Here is an 18974-nt window from a genome sequence, read left to right on the forward strand (position 1 = left end):
AGCAGGCATTGGAGGGGTGGGGGTGGGCCAAGATGCAGGAGCCAAGGTTGGGGGGTGGCCTCCGTGTCCACAGGAAGCATTCAAAGCTATGCAGACCTCCCCTCCCTGTGCGGTCAGAATATTAAGCTAAGGTGGTGATAATTGGCTGAAAAGCATATTAAGGCCTCAAGGACAAATTCGAGGCTCTCACCATTGCTGCAGGGGGAAGGAGGGGTGATGGCACTGTGAAGGGGGGCAGAGACACAGACACAAGGGTCAAACCCCCCACCTGACACAGTTCCCTCCGTCTGTCCTGGACCCCCTGCTGTGGGTGATGCCCCACCTCTCCCCTTCCTCCCCACACCTCGATCCTGCCCACCCCCGCCAGGTCTGTGAAGGGACAGCTTGGAAGGCAAGCGGAAGGCACAGCCACAGGAAACTCCGGACCCGCTTCCCCTCCCCTGGGGTTTCTGGGAGGGCGCAGACCCCAGTCTACCCTCCCCCAGGGGAACTGCCGCCCCTGCTGGCAGTCTGGAGGTGTCAGAGCCAGGGTCTGATGTCTGCACCGCCGGGTGTCCAGGCAGGGGCTGCCCAGTAGCTGTGCCCACTCCTCTCCTTAGGCCGCGTCCCATTTCTCCCCTGCTAGGCCCAGACTCGGAGGGACACTGGAAGCCCTGCACACTCGGCCCCCAGCCAGCTGGTCTCCGAGTCAGAGGAGGCCTCGACATCGGCCGGCCTCTGGCACCATCTGCTGGTCACAGCGGGAGGCAGGCCGCCCCCAGCCATAGGGCCCCCCTAACCGCGGGCGAGGGTGGGAAGGACGAGAGCTCCGGGGTGGAGTCCCTAGGCCCCGCCCATGACCCCGCCCCCCGCCCCGCCCCGAGCACGACCCTGGGCATCACGACCCTGCCTGCAGCCTCCGGCCCCGCCCGCGGCCCCGCCTCGAGCACAACCCCTGGCATCACGACACTGCCCACAGCCTGCCCACGGCTCGGCCCCGGGCCAACCCCCCCACCCCGCCCGAATCACGGCCCTGCCCGCAGCCTCCGGCCCCGCCCACGGCCCCGCCCCGAGCACAACCCTGGGCATCCCGACCCTGCCCACAGCCTCCAGCCCTGCCCACGGCTCGGCCCTGGGCACAAACCACCCCCTCTCCAAACATGGCCCGAATCACGGCCCCGCCCACAGCCTCCGGCCCCACCCGAGGCCCCGCCCCGAGCTCAACTCTGGGCGTCACGACACTGCCCACAGCCTCCAGCCCTGCCCATGGCTCGGCCCGAGGCGCAACCCACGGCCCCCTGCCCGAATCACGGCCCTGCCCACAGCCTCCGGTCCCGCCCACGGCCCGCCAGCCACTTCTACAGCCTGGCGGTAAGCCCAAAGCTCCCGTGTGGCCTCAGCTGCTCCCTCAACCTCTCTGAGCCTATGTTCTCCTTAGCTACATCGGGTCATAATTACTGCCCTAAGTTTCCAGGAGAGCTGCGCCCTGACTCTGCCGGTAGGCCCAAGTCTGTCTGTCCCCAGACCTCTGGAAGCCTGTTCTGGGGTTTCTGGGGACCCCTCCATTGGAAGGTCCCTCTACAGTGCCCCTCCAGCACCTCACCTCCCCCTGCCCCACAGCCTTTCTCTTGGTCCCTTCTCTTGGCAAGCCCTTCTCTTGGGTACCAGTGCCATGGGCATTAGGAGCTCTAGCTGTGGGTGGCATAGACACCCTGGGGAGGGGAGGGGGCAGAGGACTTTCTCAAGCTGGTCTCGCCTCTGCCCACTCCCTGGGGACCTGCCTGCAGGTCTGTGACTGCTCGTCCACAGCCAGGCCCCAGCCCCTCCCGGAGGTGCTCACCATTTCTGTAAGGGGGACAGCTGGGGCCTGTCGCCTGGGGGCTGGCTGGGCCCACCTGGCCATAGGACAAGGGCTGTTAACACCTGGCAAGCTACCCAAGGCCTAAGCCCCGTTGCCCTTGCTTTCTGGTACTGAGACCCTTTTCTGGGGCCAGATCTGGGGACCCCCGCCAGAGGCAGCCTCCTCTTTGTCCCCAAACCTGTCCCCATCAAGCACCTGCCCTGCCTGGGGCTGTTGATAATAACCGGTAGTGTCCCTGAGGGAGAGGACAGGGCCCCTTCTGATTCTGTGCTCTCAGTGGACCACCGTGCTGTGCTGCCAGGCCCAGGCCTGGGCTCCTTCATCTCTAGGGCCCCCATCAGCGAATCACTCAGAGCAAAGCAGGCACTCGCCACCTGGGGGCGCAAGCAGTTCACAAACGCTCCCATCACAAACCAGGGCCATCGAGTCTTGGCTGAGACCTCAAGATTGGGGAGGGGGATGTCCTCCCTGCTTCCTGGTTAGGAATTCCCACGTCATCTGGATTGAGAACCTGGGCTTTCAGGCCGAGACCCGGCGTCACTGATCTCCCTGGCCCCGGGGGAGCTGGGTCGTCATCCCTGCGCTCGGGGGGGGGGGGGGGGGGGGGGGGGGGGGGGGGGAGTGGAGGTCAGCCACCCCCAGCCCCATCCACCCTCTGTGGACTTTGCTGCCCGGGCAAGGGGCCAGCCTGGCTGCCCCGCACCCTCCAGCAGCTGGCTGGCGACCCTCCCGGTGGCTGGTGGACTCTGCTCAGCCGGGCCGGCCACACCTGCCACAGCAGCTGGTTCAAAATCCCCAAATCCCACAAACCGGCCGCTCGGCCCCATTTGGCCCGGCCAGGGAGTCCTTGGCCCTGTGTGTCAGCCTGTCCCTCACTGAACTGGCCGTCAGGGACTGTGGCCAGGTGGGCAGGTGGGCAGTGCTCTGGCGTCCCGAGATGCTGGCAGACCAGATGGTGCAGACCCCTGCCCTTGGGGTTGGGCGTGCCCCCCCCCCCCCCCCGAGCTCGCGTGCCCCCTCCCCCCGAGCTCGAGTGAACCTGGAAGGTCTGCAGACTCACTTAGCAGGGCGAGTAAGAGACCTTCACGTAAGAGTCTGGCTGCCCCGGGCCTGAAGGAGGGGAGTCTGCGGTGCTGACCGTTTGCAGTCAGGGGGCCACCGGGGAGGCTCTAGCCCGTGGTCGTGACGGGGACCCCCAAAACTCAGGCTTCAGGGCGCAAAGCAGCAGGAAGTTTGCAAGGCGGCACCACGCGGATGCTTGCGGTAACCCTGCACGCCTGCGGGCACCTGCGGTATGCTGCTGTGGCCCTGGCGGAGGGGCCCTCGGCGACCACGCTGTGCCACACAGGGGCAGCCTCCTCCTGGCCCCCTGGGCACGGATGACAACCGTGAGCGCCCCCGGCTTTGCTCAGGCACCCCCTCCCTCCGGGGTCCCTCACTGAGGCCCCCCAGCCTCTGCCTCGCCCCCACACCCGCCCCACCTCTGCTCAGCCCCAGGACGCTGGCTGGTCGGCACATGTCAGCCTTGGGGAGGGGGTGAGGGCAGCTGCTGGGTGTTGATGTTCGCTCGCTGCCTGGAGGAGGGGGTTTTCCGGCACCGGGGGAGGGGTCAGCCATGGTCGCTGAGCAGAGATTCAGGCCCAGAAGAGGGAAGGCCCCACATCGTCACAAGTAAGCAACCCCAAGGATGGTTTCCTACACGCAGCTTGAACCCCTGAGCGGCTTGAACCCCTGAGCGGGCGCAGCCCCAGGAACTGTGTTCGTGCTCCCCACCCCTATCCGGGAGCAGCGCGGTGGGGGGCCTGGGCAGGGCTCAGCCCTGCGCTCTCGGCCATGCAGGCCTCCCCCTGCAGCCCCTCCCTCCTTCCCTCCTCACCCCATCAGCCCTGCCCCCAGGCATCTGCAGTCACCCCCTCAGCCCTGTCCACAAGCATCTGCACTCACTGTAACTGATCCCCCAGGCGGGGCGGCCTGGGCTCTGGGCTCCCCTGGCCCTCTCGTCTCCGGCCCAGCTGTTGCCGGGGAGGCCGTGTCTGTCCCGGGGGCCAACAGCTGCAGGCCCGGAAGCCCCCACCTAGCCTGGAGCAGGTGGGCCCTCCGTGGCCCAGTCCGGTCTGCCAAGGGCCAGTCCCAGGGGTACGGGGGCCCCGTGCCCTCATCCGCTAGGCCTTGGGGGTCCTGGGCTGGGGGCAGGACCTTAGGGGTCCTCGGGCCTGCGGCAGCAAGGCCGGCCGAGCGCTCGCTACAGACAGAGCCGGGAAGGACATCTGCCACCCGCCACACCACCCAGCCCTTCGAGGCCAGTGGTGCAAACCCAGACGGAGCGCCTTGGTCAAGGCACCGTCCACTCCATTTTCGCCGCGACAGGAGGGGGTCCCTACGCTGTCAGGCCACTTGTGAACATTTATCGAGGGGCGCCCCTCTGTCTTGGGGTGCCTCTGATGGGTGCTGGACTGTGAGAGAATGAATTCGTGTTGTTTTCAAGCCCCCCACTTGCGGGGAGCGTTTGACTGGCCCAGGACGCCGGCACACGCCCTCTGTCCCTGGACGCAGCAGGAAACTGCCGAGTGGCTTCCTGGTGCCCGGTGCCCAGGAGGTCCCCGGCAGGCCCGCCTCAGCTGTCCACTGGCCCTGCCGTCCCCCCGACGTCAGCCTCGTCCCTGACCCCCACGAGCGCTGAGCCAGCTCAGTGGCCTCCACGGTGCTCGCTCGTGGGCAGCGTCACTGGACAGGGTGGGTGCTTCCCTGAAGGCCTGTGCACTGAGCTCAAACCCGCACTGTTGAGGGACCGCTTGTCCTGAGGGCAGAGACTCCAGTTCAGGGGCGGCCAGTCCACAGACGCCCCAGGCTCCAGGGTCAGAGACCCGCCTGCTTGTCCTCCAGGCAAGCCCGCTGAGGCCACCAGCACATGTCTGCCCCGAGAGACGTGTTTCCACTGAGCCCACGTCTCCCTCCCGGGGCCCCGGTTATCAGCGGGAGGGAGTAAACCCTCATGCCGGCCAAGCCCAGGGGTGGTGGTGATCAGGGATGCGGGGCTCAGCCAGGGGAGCTGGTGGCTGCCATGAGGGGTCGAGGACAGGAGCCGAAGGCTCAGGGCGGGGCTGCAGACCCCGGGAGAAGGCTCTGTGGAGACACAGTGGGGGCTGGGCAGTGTGGCTCCGCGGGGGGTTGAGCCCTGGTCACCCCATCGGGAGAGGCTGACACAGTGGCCTGTGGGTGCCGTGTTTGCTGAATGAGCTGGGTGACATCTATAGATCGCCCCGAATAGCACCCAGCCTGGGGCCGCTCGGGCCTCTGAATGAGGCTCCAGGCCACTCCTGAGAGGAGTCAGGTCAACCTCAGACCTCAGCCACCCAGCAGCCTGGCCTCCCGGACCCCGGTGGCCAGCTGACTCCCTGGGCTGCCTTGCACGAAGACGCGGGGGTGGGCATTCCGGCTTCCCCAGCCCGGCCCCCTCCTGACCCCCCACGACAGGAGGCCTCGGCCAGACACCACAGGCGGACAAGGTCCGGCCCCTTCCTAGCTTCAGGCACCGTGACGCGGCGCCCCTGCCCCGGCACCCAATCCGTCAGCCGCCCCTCCAGCCCAGGGCCCAGCCGCAAGGTGGCTAAGCCGGCTTGAAACAGGTGATTTATCTGGGCTTCGTTTCAAGCAAACATCTGATGGCTTTACTCGGACGGAGCGGCTCCCTGCACGGTCTGGATTTCCCATCTCCGGGAACCCTTCACTTCTGAGAGGGGCTGGGGCGGTGGATGTTTATTTTATCACTTTTCCCCGCTCAGGAGTTTAATAATTCAGCAGCAGGTCTGGGGCGGCTCCGCATGGATCCGTTTGTCTCTCCGGATCTCATTCCTTCCCAGACCCCCATGTGTCCGCGCCGGCTGGCCACATATCATGTGTTCCCGCGAAAGTGGTTTTCCTATTAAGAGCTTCATTTCAGCCAGATTGTCCTACCATTCCTCGTCTCGGACGCGTCTGGGGCCAGCGGCAGCTCCACGGGATCGAGCGGCACCCCTGGCAGGCTGGTCCCCGAAACCTCAGGTGCCCTGGCCGGACGTGCGGGCCGGGCGGGCGCCCGTGGGCGTCCCGCCTCCCCGAGGGCAGACATCAGGGCCCACGCTGCGAGTCTTGGCTCTGGCCGGACCGGCCCCACCAGGAGGGCTCCGGGGAAGGTCATTCAGCACCCACTGGGCGCGGCTGGTTTCACGCTCCTCATGTCCACACCGGGCGCTCATGGCCTCCCCTCGCACACAGGGCCCTGAGGGGCGACGTCTACCAAGCTCCGTGGGCTCCCGACGGCACACACCGTTCGGACCGCGGCACAAATTTGCACTCTGCTCTCACACGACCACCCGACGGAGACATGACGATCATCCCGTGCCCTGGGCAAGGAAGCCAGGGCCTAGACTGGGCGAGCTTCCAGGAGCGGGAGTGGGGGGAGGGAGGCCGCCCCCCCTCGCCCAGCCCCCTCCTCCACAGCCCGGCCCAGGGCACTTGAACCAAGTGGGGACTTCGTGGGGACTCTGACGGAGCGGGAGGGTGACTTCAGGAAGACCCAGTGACCGAGGGGGCTTGGGGCCAGCTGAGGGGCCAGGTCTGCCCCTCCCGGGCGTGGACCACCCTGATCGGGCAGCAAGGGCTGCGGGACCGTCCCCCTCACGGGCCCCCCACCTGCCGGCCCCACCCTGTCTTGTGACCTCTTGGCCGATCTCCACCAAAACTAGATCATAAAGATCAGGGCTGCAGGGGTCTGTGCGGGCAGGACTCCTTGATGTAAACAGCCCTGCGCTGACCACACTCCCTGGCCCCCACCCAGCCCCCAGCCCTGGACAGAACCAGCGGCCCCAGGCCTGGCCTCCCCTCCCCCCTGGGTCCCGGCAGAGCGGATGGGTGGGCTCGTGGGGTGCGGGGCCCAGGAGGGTGCAGGGGGCAGCTGAGGGGGGACAGGCGTGGGCCTGCCTCCCGGGCTCTGCCAGCGCTTCCGGCGGCCGGGTTATCGGGGTGACAGTCGGGGGCCCCACTGAGACAGCAGCGGCTGCAGCCCGTCTCTCACTCCCCTGATAGCGCCAGGCACCGGGCCGATCGGGAGGAGCCCTCGGGGGCCGCGACCAGCCCAGGACCCAGTGCTGCTGGCGGGGTGCTTCCTGACCCCTGACCCCCGCATTCGGGAAAGAACACAGGCCTGAGGAGCCCAGTGCAAAATGAAACGTTCACAGATGGTTAGGGACCTCAGGGCAGGGCACCCCCCACCCCACCCCGTCGGTGCTGGGCCGAGGCCTCCGGGCTCTGCGTCCCGTGAGGGGGGCCCCGCGGCTGTGCGTTGCCTGGCCGTGGGGCTCGGGAACCCGTGTCAGCCCCAGGCCAGCCGGGGAGGGGCTCGGGCACACGGCCCTCACCTCGCCCCACCCTCCTCCCTGCACACGTGTGAGTGCAGCTGTGGACCCCGGGCAGGAGGAAATCCTCTGCTTTGCACAGGTCCCGGGGGAAGCAGGGCTGCCTGGAACAGCTGGGAGGGGGCTGGCTGGTGGGGGGGGGGGGGGGGGCCCTGGGCTGCTGTCCCGACGCTCCGGCGGGGGCCGGGCTGCGGGCACCGTTTCTGAACTGGGAGGCACGGCGGACGCCCCCCAGGAAACCCCTGGACTCAAGGATCGCCCCTCATCCACTGAGGAGAGCTGGGAGGTGAGGCGTCCCCAAGTGGAGGCCACTGCCCTCACAGGGCTCCCCCCAGGGGCCGAGCTGGGGCCCCGGCCACTGAGCGGCTGCCACTGCCCCAGAATAGGGCCGAGCCCCCTAACCCCCTCTTGCCAGGAAAGAACCCCAGGAATCAGTGTCACGGAGTTACCTCTGCAACAGCCAAAGGTGCAGCCGGTGGGGGCGGGGTGCCGAAGGAAGAAGGGTGGGGCACGAGGGGGCGCTGTGGGGTCCTGAGCCCAGGGAGGGTCGTGGCCCTTCCTCCCAGCTGCCCCTGGAGCTGTCCCGGGGGGGCCGTGAGGCTGCAGTCGGGTGTGACCCGGGGACACTGGACAACCCCTTCGGGGAGCAGCGGCCTTGGGGGTCAGACAAGGGGGTTAGTGGCCACATGCAGGCTGGAGGACAAGGACACCCCTGCTCAGAGCCCTCCGCCACCGCCTGAAGCAGGCCCGGCTACGTGGAGGCCCTTCGCGGAGCCCCCCCACAGCCGCAGCATCGGCCTGCTTAGGACGTGCTGGCCTGAGAAGTGGGGGCCCAGTCTCTAGATCCCCAGGGAGGAGGGGGCCGCTTGGTGACCCTCCAGTGGGTGGGGAGGGGAATAGAGCCTGCTAGGCCTGCTAGGCCAGAGTAGGTCCGAGATGCTTCTCGGGAGAACACACGGACAAGGCCACAGGCAGCGGAAGCAGTACCTGGGCCCCCGAAGCCTTGGTCCACCTGGAGGAGGAAAGGGACTGGTGCTCGCCTGTCACAGGCCCCAGAGCTCATCCCCAGTGCTCCTCCCTGCTCCTGGGATCGGCTCGACATCCTGAAGTCCTCCGGGGCAACTAACAGAAACATCAGTCTCCCTGATGAAGGGAGTGAGTGAAAAGCACACACACGTTTCTGGATCATGAAGCTGGGAGGATGGCTTCAGGCACGGCTGGATCCAGCACTCTGCTTTCCTGACTGTTCCACCGCTCAGTTCAGCTTCTCTGTGCTTTCACTCTCCCAAGGCAGATGGCCTCCTGCATATGCTGAGCTCCAGAGATGTGAGGTCTGTCTGTCCTTTGTCTCATGTGGGCTCTGCAGTCACCTGCCTTACCCCATGCTTGGGAAAAGGACCCTGTGATAAATCCCCCTGCCTACCCCACAAAGCCCAGGCGGTCAGAGGAAGAGTGGCCTTGGTCCCCTCTGAGGATCTGTGGGGTCTAGGCCTCCAAGAACCTCAGCACTCAAAGGTTCTTTGCCTGGAGGGGGTGCTGGTCGTTCCCGGGATGTTCAGCAGGATCTCGGGATGAGGTCCTCAGCACCCCGGTGCTAGGCTAGATGCACCCAGGCCTCCCGGGGGGGGGGGGGGGGGACACAGCCAGCCCTCCTCGGCTTGGTAACTATCCCCGGAGCCGCACCCAGCAGGCTCTTTGGGGGACCCCTTCCCAACAGAGCGTGTTCGGGACACGTTCTGGGAGCAGCAGGACAGCACCTGGGGCGGCTTTAGTGTCCACAGAGCGCCTCCCAGCTGTGGGGAGCTGAGGTCTGGGGACCCAAGGGAAGCCAGGGGCGGCTGGCGGCACATGGCCGGTGCCCAGCTCCAGGTGAAGCCCAGACACCCTGGGAAGGGGCCCAAGACACGCAGCTTGCGTCCCGGGTAAGCCCCACCCTCTCCTCAGGGGGGTGCCGGGCCAGGAGCCGCACGGGGCTGGGGGCACGGGGCCCGGCTGCGCCGCGGCCCAGCTCGGGCGGGGCCTGCCTGTCCGGCTCCGTGCTGCCCGCCCGGGCAACCACCCCACACAACGGGGCTCTGAGCCCGGGGTGGGCCGGGAGGCGCTGCCCGCCGCCCGCCGGCCGCCCGCGCACAAGGGCCCCATTGTGTGGCTGCGGCTGTGGGCGGCAGGTGGCTGCCCGGTCCCGCACGGGGAGGCCCTGCCGCCAGCCGTGCGAGCGGAGGAGGGCACCGCGGGTACTGGCGGGGCGGGGGCACGGGTGGGCCGGGCCGGGCCAGGGCACGGCACACACAGAGCCGGGGCTACAGCATGAAGGCACCCATTCTCCCGACCCCAGCCCCGCCCGCTTGGCCTGGACAGCATGTGGCGAGGCGGCCCTCGCCCCGCTGCCGGCCGTGGGCCAGTGCCCGGCCACACCCGGGACTTGGATGCTGTCGCTGTGGCCTGGGCGGTGGCTGGGGCTGGCAACGGGGGGCCGGCTCTGAGCAGAGCAGTCCTGGCAGCTTCCTGGAGGTGGTGAGAGGCGGGAGGGGCAGGGGGTGGGCCCCCAGGAGCCAAGCACGGCCGAGGGCAGTCCCTGGGCGAGAGCAGGCCTGAGTTTCACACCCCGACTTGGCCCCTCTGCGCCTCGGTCTCTCCATTTGCACCAGAACCGCCCCAGGGTGGCTGAGAGCATATGACGCGAGCTACCCCAGGGATAGGGCCGGCCCAGGGTCAGAGCCACACCGGAAAGACCTCACATACCCTCGGGCCCTCCCTGGCTGTCCGGGGCCTCTCTGAGGCGCCCCTCTGCCCACCTGGCTGGCCTGTGGCAGACCGACCGGCGGCTGGCAGCGTGGGCCACCGGGAGGGCCTTGGGCTGCCCCTTCCTTGGCCTCCGAGTCGGCTCGCAGCCCCCCTCCCACCCCCAGGCCTCTCACCCCAGGCAGTGAGCGGGTGCCCGGCTGCCCTGGGCCGGACCCCGGGCCGGCCTCTCCGGGGGAGGCGCGAGGCTGGGGCTCGGCTCCCCCCGGGCCCTGCACCCCCACACCGGCTGGGAGCACACGGGGGGCCGACGCCAGCCTCCCTCCCCACCGTGGCGTGAGGTAAGGACGGCTGCATCCGGCCTGACGGTCAGGCAGGCCTCTGGCAACACGATGCTGGGCGAGCTCCACCAAGGCTCTCGGGCCAGACCGGGGGTCCAGGGTCAGGTTGCCTTCCAACCCCCCACCCCCGCCCCGTGCCCAGGCCAGCAGGCGGCGCCCGCCCTCCAGCGCCCCTGGAGGCTGGTGTCGGTGTGGTTATTCCTCAAAACGAGAGGTTTGCGTGAATGCTGTTTAATGTACAGGATGCGACAGAAGCGAAAGGCAGGAACAGTCCGCCCCAGCGGCGGCATCTGAGTCAAAATAACACTTGGCCCGGGCCTGGGCTCCCCTGGGGCTGCAGGGGCATGGACGGTAACTCACACCCTCCTGCAGCCCAGCCCTGCCATGGACTCAAAGCCATCTGCCCTTATCAGCTCTGCGCGATGGTCTTGGGAGGCCCAACAGGAACCCAGATGGTCCCATTTTACAGATGAGAAAACCGAGGCCCGGGCCTGCCAATGCCTCAGGGCTGCGCTGCAGGGTCTGTGTGGGATGCCCCGTCCTGGGCCGTGTCCCGCTTTGGCCTCTTTCCGAGGAGGACACTCCCGGGGGCTCCTGTGCTCACTGCCCCCCACGCCGCTCAAGGGGGGGGCTGGCTCCGTGCAGAGCACCCCTCGCCGCCGGCCTAGAGAGCCAGGCAAACCTCTTGGCTCTGAGGCCAAAACCCTCCCCAGCATCTCAGCCGGGCCTCCTGCCCAGCTCTGCCCGCCCCTCCGCCCGGGCCCGGCCGAGGAGGCCCCCCTGGGGCTGGCGGTCCGGAAGGGGCTCGGCACACAGTGCCAGCCTGTTGGGCCGACTGGCGCGCTCGGGGAAGCCAGGGTGTCAGGGAGACATTGTTCCAGGCGATTGAGAGAGCTCAGCCGGGCGTGAGACAGCGTGGACCCGCAGGACCGTGGGGAGAGCACGTCCGTTCACTGAAGCCAGGAGAGGGCGGCCCGCCCGGGGCCGGGCCCACGGAGCTCTGCCTCTCTGCGGTTCAGCCCAACGGTCTCGCGGGCCTGCGGGCCTCACCTCCTGCCAGGCATCCCTCCTCCCTCCTCAGCCCTGCTCACCAACCCCTGCCCGTCCCACTGGCCCCAGCTCAGGGCCGCCTCCTCCAGGAAGCCTGCCTGAGGCCACCCTCTCCTCCCTGTAGCAGCTCATAGCAGGTGCTGAGAGTCCAAGAAGGGGAACTAAAGCCTGGAGCCGCGGCATCTGTCTGTCCCCCTCTTGGCCGTGCAGGATCTGGGACACGACATCTCACCCGTGCCCGTGTCTGAGGCTCCCCGGCACGGGGGTCTCTGTCCTTGAGGTGCTCCGGCCAGGGTGTGCGTGTCTTCCCTGGTGTCGGCTGGCAGATGCAGGCCCCATGTGATGAGTGTCGCCCCCAGGGGACCCTGCTGGGCTCTTGCCTCTGGGGGCAACCAGGACCCCCGTGCCCCGCCCCCCCCCCCCCCCCCAGTCAGGCCTCAACCACCGGCCCCAGCCCCACCTTTCCCGGCGCCAGCAGGCTGGCCGGGGGCGCGTGGGGAGGGCAAATAGAGGGCTGGGCGGGGGGATGGGGTGGGGGCTCCCCCCCCCCCCGTGGTCGCCTGGATGTGGCACAAATCGATTCTCCCCCAATTTCTTCCCGGGCCAATCTGGAGGCGGATCAGACACGGAATCCCACAGCCGGCGCAGCGGAGCCAGGCTTAATTCCGAGCAAGCCCGCTCCCCCGCCAGCCTCCCCCCACCCCGGAGCCCGAATCACAGCCAGAGCCCAATTACCCGCGCTCCCGTCACGCCCTGCGGCTCTGCGGGGACATGGGGGACAGCCTGACGCCCCCCCCCCCCCCAGGCCCACGGGTGCCCCACCCCTGCCCAGACCCCAGCGGGCTGGCCGGTGCCCACTGCCCTGTACCCAGGACAGGCAGGAGCTAGACCCCCAGGCAGGGACCTCACTGTCCCACCGAGGACTGGGCTTGGCCCCCTCCCTGCAGTGGATCTGTGGGCAGTGGCCCGGAGCTGCCTAGAGCTGCCCCCGTGGCCCGCTCCGAGGCCCCAGAGGGCGCCAGGCCCCCTTCAGCTCCAGGTGGACGGTGCGTGTCCGGCCAGACGCCGTGAGGCCCTGAACACGTGGGCCTCATGCGGCACAGTGACCACGTGGCTTGTCTCCAGTTCTCAAAGTTTAAAAATCCTTCGCTGGGCGAAGGGCGGGCCCCGGGTTTGGCTTTGGAGTGAGAAGTTTAGGTAGACGCGCTCAGCGCCAGACGGCAGCTTCGGAAAGCCTCTCGTTGGGGTGCACGTGCAGGGGGGTGGGCTGGGGTCCAACTGGGGGGCAGGGCTCAGGGGTTCTGGCTTCCCCGGACAGCAAAGGGGGGCCTGGAGGCTTCTCGGGGAGGCTGCAGCGAGGAGCCCCGGACCCGGGTCAGTGGAACCCTGGGGCAGGAAACCCACCTTTCTCTGTCCTGGGGTTCCTGAGTGTGAAGAAGGGGCTCTGGGGTCAATGCAGCCACACCTGGGGTGTTACCTGGTGACCAGGATGGCTCAGCAACCTTGCCCCCCTCTCAGGTCTTCTGCTGCGTGGGCTCCACGCTTCTCCCTTCCCCCAAACACCCTTCCTGCCTCCCTCCCTCCAGCCGCAGAGACCATGGCAAAGGAGGCTTATCCCTGCCACAGGACCTTTGCACTTGCCCTTCCTGGAATTCTTCCACCCCAGATCTTTGCACGTGGTCTCTGTCTTATCCAGCAAAGCCAGTCGAAGCGGCCGCCTCCTCTGATTTGGTCTGTTTGGGCTGGTATGACACTCTTGGGGGCTTACACGGCAATTATTTGGTACGTTCTGGAGGCTGGAAGTCCAAGGTCAGTGTCTGATGCGAACCTGCTTCACCGCTCATAGACAGCAGACCCCTTGCTGTGTCCCCTTCGTGGGAGGCACCTCTTGTAGAGCGGCCGTTCATGAGGCTCATGACTCGGTTACCTCCCTGAGTCCCCACCTGCTAGCACATGACCTTGGCAGTTGGGATTTAACCTGAGAATCTGTGGGGAGCGTGAACGTTCAGTCTGCGGCCTCGTCTGAGGAGCCTCCCCGACCACCACGCGTGCCCACGGCGCGTCGTCCTGTCCCAGCGGCGTGTGCGTCCGCCTCCTGCTCGTCCCGCCAGCCCAGCCCCGCTCCCGACGCTCGCGGGCGCTCAGCTGGTGTTGCTGACCGAGTCGGCAAACGAGTGGCGCTGAGGGTCCCCGGCCGGAACGGGGCGTCGAGGACCGGCCGTTTGGTTACATGATCTGCCAACATCTGGCGGGCGATTCTTTTCACTGAATTAGCTGGCTGTTTCGGAGTCGTGCATAACCAGGCTGATTAAATTCATTCTCGCGGGTTGATTCGGGTTGACGGAACAGAGCAGGGAGCTCGGGAACGGACCTCGAATGCAGGGGCCCTTGGCGTCCCGGGCGTCAGCGAGAGGAAAGCACGAGTCCCACGGGGACCAGTGTGGGACGTGAGCGCCCGAAGGGAAGCGCCACATGAGGGCCCCTGAGGGACCGGGGGGCGGAACGTGCTGAGGGATCTCACGGAACCTTGACACCAAGGCCAGAACGGCTCGCTCAGGGGCGCATCCGCCCCCGGATGAGGCTGGGGCCCGGCAGCAGGAGGCAGACGGCCTGACCCTGCCTCTGTCACAAGGGAGTCCCCGGAAAGGGAGGACGCGGTCTGAGCTGAGAAGATGTGGGGTGCGTGGTCCTTGCAGGTTGGCCGTTAGTCAAAACGGGAAAGGACGGCAGCCTGGGGCCCTGCAGGAACCTGGGGCTCAGGACAGAGAGCGGAGGGCCGGCCCAGGACACGAGCGCTCCCCGTCAAGCGTGCGGCACGTTCCCGCTGCTCGCAGAGCACGCGTGACGTCCCCAGGAGCCGCCGTGCCTCAGGGAGAACCTGGCTTCGCGCCCCCTCCAGCTCGCACACCCGGGCTGGGGGACCGGCTCCCGCGTCACCACCGGTCATGGCCCCCCGGGGGGGGGGGGCAGCCTCTAGTTCCCGGTCACATCGAGTGATCACAGGGAGAGAAACTGGAAACGGTGGTTGGGAGGACAGTAGCCACACGGTGCAGAGAACAAGGAGCCTCTAAAATGTATCAGGACGGACCGTGTGGGCAAGGGAGCGGGACCTGGTCTGATTTACCGGCCGACACCTCAGCCGAGCAGAGCAGCGGAGAGCAAGGCCGGGCGCTCCCCTCCGTCCCTGGGGCTTACAGACACGGGGCGGGGGACAGACAGGGAGGGAGGGGCAGTGGCACAGAGCAGGGCACGATGAGGTAGGGTCCTGGCGGCCAGGAGGGCCGTCCGTGGACGTGCCCTTTCTCCCTTCGCTCTCCGGCCGTTTCGGTGAGCTTCTCAGCCCCTCTCGGTCTTGATCTCCTTTGATTAGTTTGAGGATAAAAACGTCACCCCTTGGACAGGTGGGTCCTGAGGACTAGAAGGGGATTTTACTAGTAAAAACCTGGGCAGAGCAACCTCAACGCTCGTCGATGGATGAAAGGGACCGTGACAGCCTGAGGGACTGTTCCCACACCTGCCCCAACACGGGTGAACCTTGAGAACTTGACGCTAAGTGAGTCGGCCGTGGAAGAACAAATCCCGTCTGATTCCACTCACATGAGGTCCCCGAGAGAGTCCAGTCCGGGGACACAGAAAACAGGTGGGGGGTGCCAGGGGCTGGGAGGTCCCCAGGGCAGGAGGTGGGGGCTGGGGGTCCTCAGGGACAAGGTGGGGGCTGTGAATCATCTGGGAGGAGGTGGGGGCTGGGGGAAGGGCTTCTAGACCTCAGGGCGGAGTCCAGCAAGCACAGGGCTGGCCGCCGGCTGGGAGCCCAGGTCCCCAGGCCCCGGAGCCCGGGTGTTGGGGGAAAGCACCCTCGGGTTGGCAGAGCGGCTGGCTGAAGTCGTCTTTGGCTTACGACACTGGGGCTTGCGGTCCCCCAGCTGCAAGGCCGCTTCCCTAATTACATGCTGGGGCCCTCGGTGGGGCCAGCCTGGCTGCGGTCTCAGAAGGAAGCTTCCAGCCTCAGGGCCCCGGGAGACCCGAGACCCTCCGGGCCGCGGGGCGGCCGTGGCGCTGTGCACGTACGTGACCCTTCGTGCAGCGGGACGCCTGCGCCCCGTGAGGTCCCGCGGCCGGGCTCCCGGTGTGCGGGCCGTACCTCCCGTCACGAGACTTCTGTTTCCCTAAAACCCAAACACGGAGCCTTCCTTGTCCATCAACAGACACGGTTTTGTCAGACTTGGATTCAAGTCCAGCTTTGCTACCAGCTGTGTGGCTTCGGCCAGGGCGCCTAACCTCTCTGAGCCCTGCTTCCACAGGTCACAGGACAAAGAGGACACTCTCGTTCTCGGGGTCACGCCGAGGCCCGTCCTGTCCCAGGCTCGTGCGGGAAGGAGCGTGCACCTCCCTTGCGGCCGTGGCAGACAAGGGCGTGGGGTGGGCGTCCCCACACTTGCTGACCCGGGTCTGTGGGGGGTAGAGCAGGCCTCCCCAGAGCACAGGGGCGCTTGCATGGGGGCGTCCAGCCGCCACAGACCCGACTTCTCTGCCCGGTTCCGCGGGACAGGCCCAGGGAGTCTGTTGGGAAGGAATGGAGCTAAAGACCTTGACCCGTCGGCAGCCTGGCTTGAATTCTGGCTCCGCTGCCTTCCGGCCCTGACACATCGCTCGGCCCCCTGCCTCGGTTTCCCCACCTGGAGGCCCCCTCCGGAGGCCGCGTTCTGCTACATCAGCTGCCCCTGCTGTGTGGGGCTTTGTGACGGGGCCCGAGCAGACAGGGGCATCTGTGTAATAAATCACCCCAGAACTTAGCTGCTTAAAACACTTGTCGACATTTACCGTTCACGCAGCTTCTGAGGCCCACGGATCCGGGAGCAACTCGGCCAAGAGGTTCCGGCTCCCGGAGTTTTCGGAGTCCTGACCTTGAAGCTGAAGGCCGCGCGGCAGGTCAGACCACCCTTCCTGGGTCCCACCGCCTGAGAAGGCAAGAGTCTGGCTGCGGGGGTCTCCCGGCCCCACCAAATCGGGCCTCCCCGTCCTCCTGTGCGAAAGTTCCCACCACCATGGCCATGGCGCGTCGGGAACTTGGCCGCTTTTTCCTTTGTTGGTGAGGGAATCAGGGCATGTTCCTTCCAGGGGGCTCTGCTGTCACCGGGATGAGTCTACACACAGAGCATTGACTGAACCCTGCTCCCAGTAAAAGTCACGAGGGCCAAGCTTCGGGCACAGCAGAGCTGGGCTCAGGTTTGACTTCTCCCCTGACTGGACACGTACCTCCTCCCACGGACCACACCCCCAGGGCTACGGCGGGTCCGGGCCTCCAGAAGTCTCTCATGAAGGGGGCCCGGGCAGGGTCACAAGGATTGGTGCCCATGACAGCAGCCCAGGCCCCAGGATGAGGGCTGAGCACAGGGTGGGTACTCCCGTGCCCCTTGACCCAGGTCCCGACTTGCCCGCCTCGGACCCCAGCACAGTGGCCGTGTTATTGGACACGTCACTAGGGCCACCCATCCCAGCAGCTCGGAGAACCCCGCCAGCCGATGGCCGAGCGTGTGTGCAAAGGACCCGCCAGCGCACAGAGGCAAAGGTGCTCGCCGAGGCCCCCTGGCTGGGGGCAAGTTCAGGCCTGGCCTGAACCAGGACCCTCCTGGACCCCCTGACTTGCATCCCTCTCAGCCACGGGCTGCAGCCGGCGACCGCCGAGGAAAACCACAGGTGACCGCACGCTGGTGTCCCCGAGCCCCCAGGGCAGTGAACGCACAAACCGCGGCGCAGAGGGCGAGGCCGCTGCTGGGACCGTCTCCAGGCAGATCTTATCTCTCAGCCGGCACCCCTGCCCACGGGGTGTTCGGCTTCCTGGGCCCCCTCCTCATTTCCGCGCCTCCAGGATTCGCAGCTTTCCCGGCAGGAAGCGGTGCTGTTCCCGCAGACGGTGGCCGGGGGGGCGGGGGGGGGGCTTCCTTGGGAAGCCACGGGGCCCCAAGCTGGTGCGGGCCAGGAGAGGGGGCCCTGATCATTACAAGTGTGCAGAACTCACAGGGCCGGCAGAGACGGGGTGGCCCCGGGCTCCAGGGTGGTGGCCGGAAGGGGTGCAGCCTGAAATGAATGAGGGCTGCCAGGGGGTCCTCCCCGCTAACTCTCCATCACAGCTCCCCCCACCCCGGGGTCCACCTGTCCCAGACGCCTGTCCCAGAACTGACGTCCCTTTCTGCCAGAGTATCTCCCCTGGGTTCCTGAGGGTGGGGGCCCCCTTGGAGCCCGGGGCCGAGCCCCCTCTGACCGCCGGAGTGCCTTCCTAGCCCCCTCCCCACTCCAGGACCCCCCGAGCGCAGCCACTCCGGGGGGAGCGGGGATGCCTGCTCAGCCCTGTGAGCCCCTGGGCGAGAGTCCCAGAGGCGCCCCCCACCCACCCGGAACCCCACACGAGGCGGGACTCCCAGGGCTGATTTGCAGGGGCGCGAGGGGGTGGAGACGGGACAGCAGCCAACGTGAGTGAAGCCAGGGTGTCTGTGTGCCTCCTGGAGGGGACCTCCAGGTGGGCTGCAGCAGGGGAGGAGGGGAAGAGCTGACGTGGGCCGGCTGTGTCCCCTCAGGGACCCCTGTGCAGGGCAGAGACCCAGGACTTCCGGGTCGTTCAGCCGGGAACACAGAAGTGAACCAGGGAACCTTGCTCCCCTCCCAGCCCAGACGCCTCGTGGCGCCCTTGTCCCGGGGACACAGCCCAGCCCAGCGCTAACCTGCACACTATAGGTGAGCCGAGACCCGCCCCAGGGCCCGCTGCGTGCACCCTACTGGACTCCTTCGGGGGTTAATGCGGGAGCCCCTCCCCACAACACTGGCCCCTTCTGACCCCTCCGGGCCCTACCCCTCCCCCCTCCAGCGCCCACTCATCCAGCTCTGAACAGGGCCCCGTTGTCCACCGCAGCCCACGCCAGGGAGTAGGGGATGTCAGGCCACTGCCTCAAGCTCACGTGGGCTTAGCAGGACCTTGGGAGAGGCCCGTTACGTTCACTTGCTCCCAGGGACGGTGGCTGCCTTGGGGGTCTCCAGGACCGGGCTCTGGCCCAGCCCCAATGCTCCTGCCTCCTCATTGGCCTCTGTCCACAGCAGCAGCTTGGGCTGGCTGAGGACATGGGCCCTACCACTTCCCACCTGTGTGGCACTGAGCCTCAGTTTACCCCCATGCACCCCCCAGGGAGGCTGGGAATGTGAGGAAGGCGCTCGCCAAACGACCCCTTGCTCCCTGCGAAACTCCACAAAGCAGGGCCCCGTCAAATCCAAGGTCCCCAGCCTCCCTGCAGCTCCCCGTGGCCAAGCCCCCCCACCCTAGCCCCAGACAGCCCCTCACAGCACCCTGAGGCCGCCTCCACAGCCGAAAGCCTTAGACCATCCCCACTGGCCTCAGGAGCCCACAGAGATGACGTCAAGCTGAGGTCGGAGGGTGTCCATACCTGCACCCTGGACGGCATCTGCTCAGGGCCAGGCCCCTCCAGACCTCTGTCCAGATGCTCTGGTCACGCACCGCCACCGTGGAGCTGGCCTCGCACTGGACCTCATGACTGCTCCTTGGGTTCCTAGGGCCCTGTCGGTCCGGCCACCCTGGCCCGCAGCGGCCACTCCACGGCC

Source organism: Panthera leo, chromosome E3 (assembly GCF_018350215.1).
Source record: "Panthera leo isolate Ple1 chromosome E3, P.leo_Ple1_pat1.1, whole genome shotgun sequence".
Lineage (NCBI taxonomy): Eukaryota > Metazoa > Chordata > Mammalia > Carnivora > Felidae > Panthera > Panthera leo.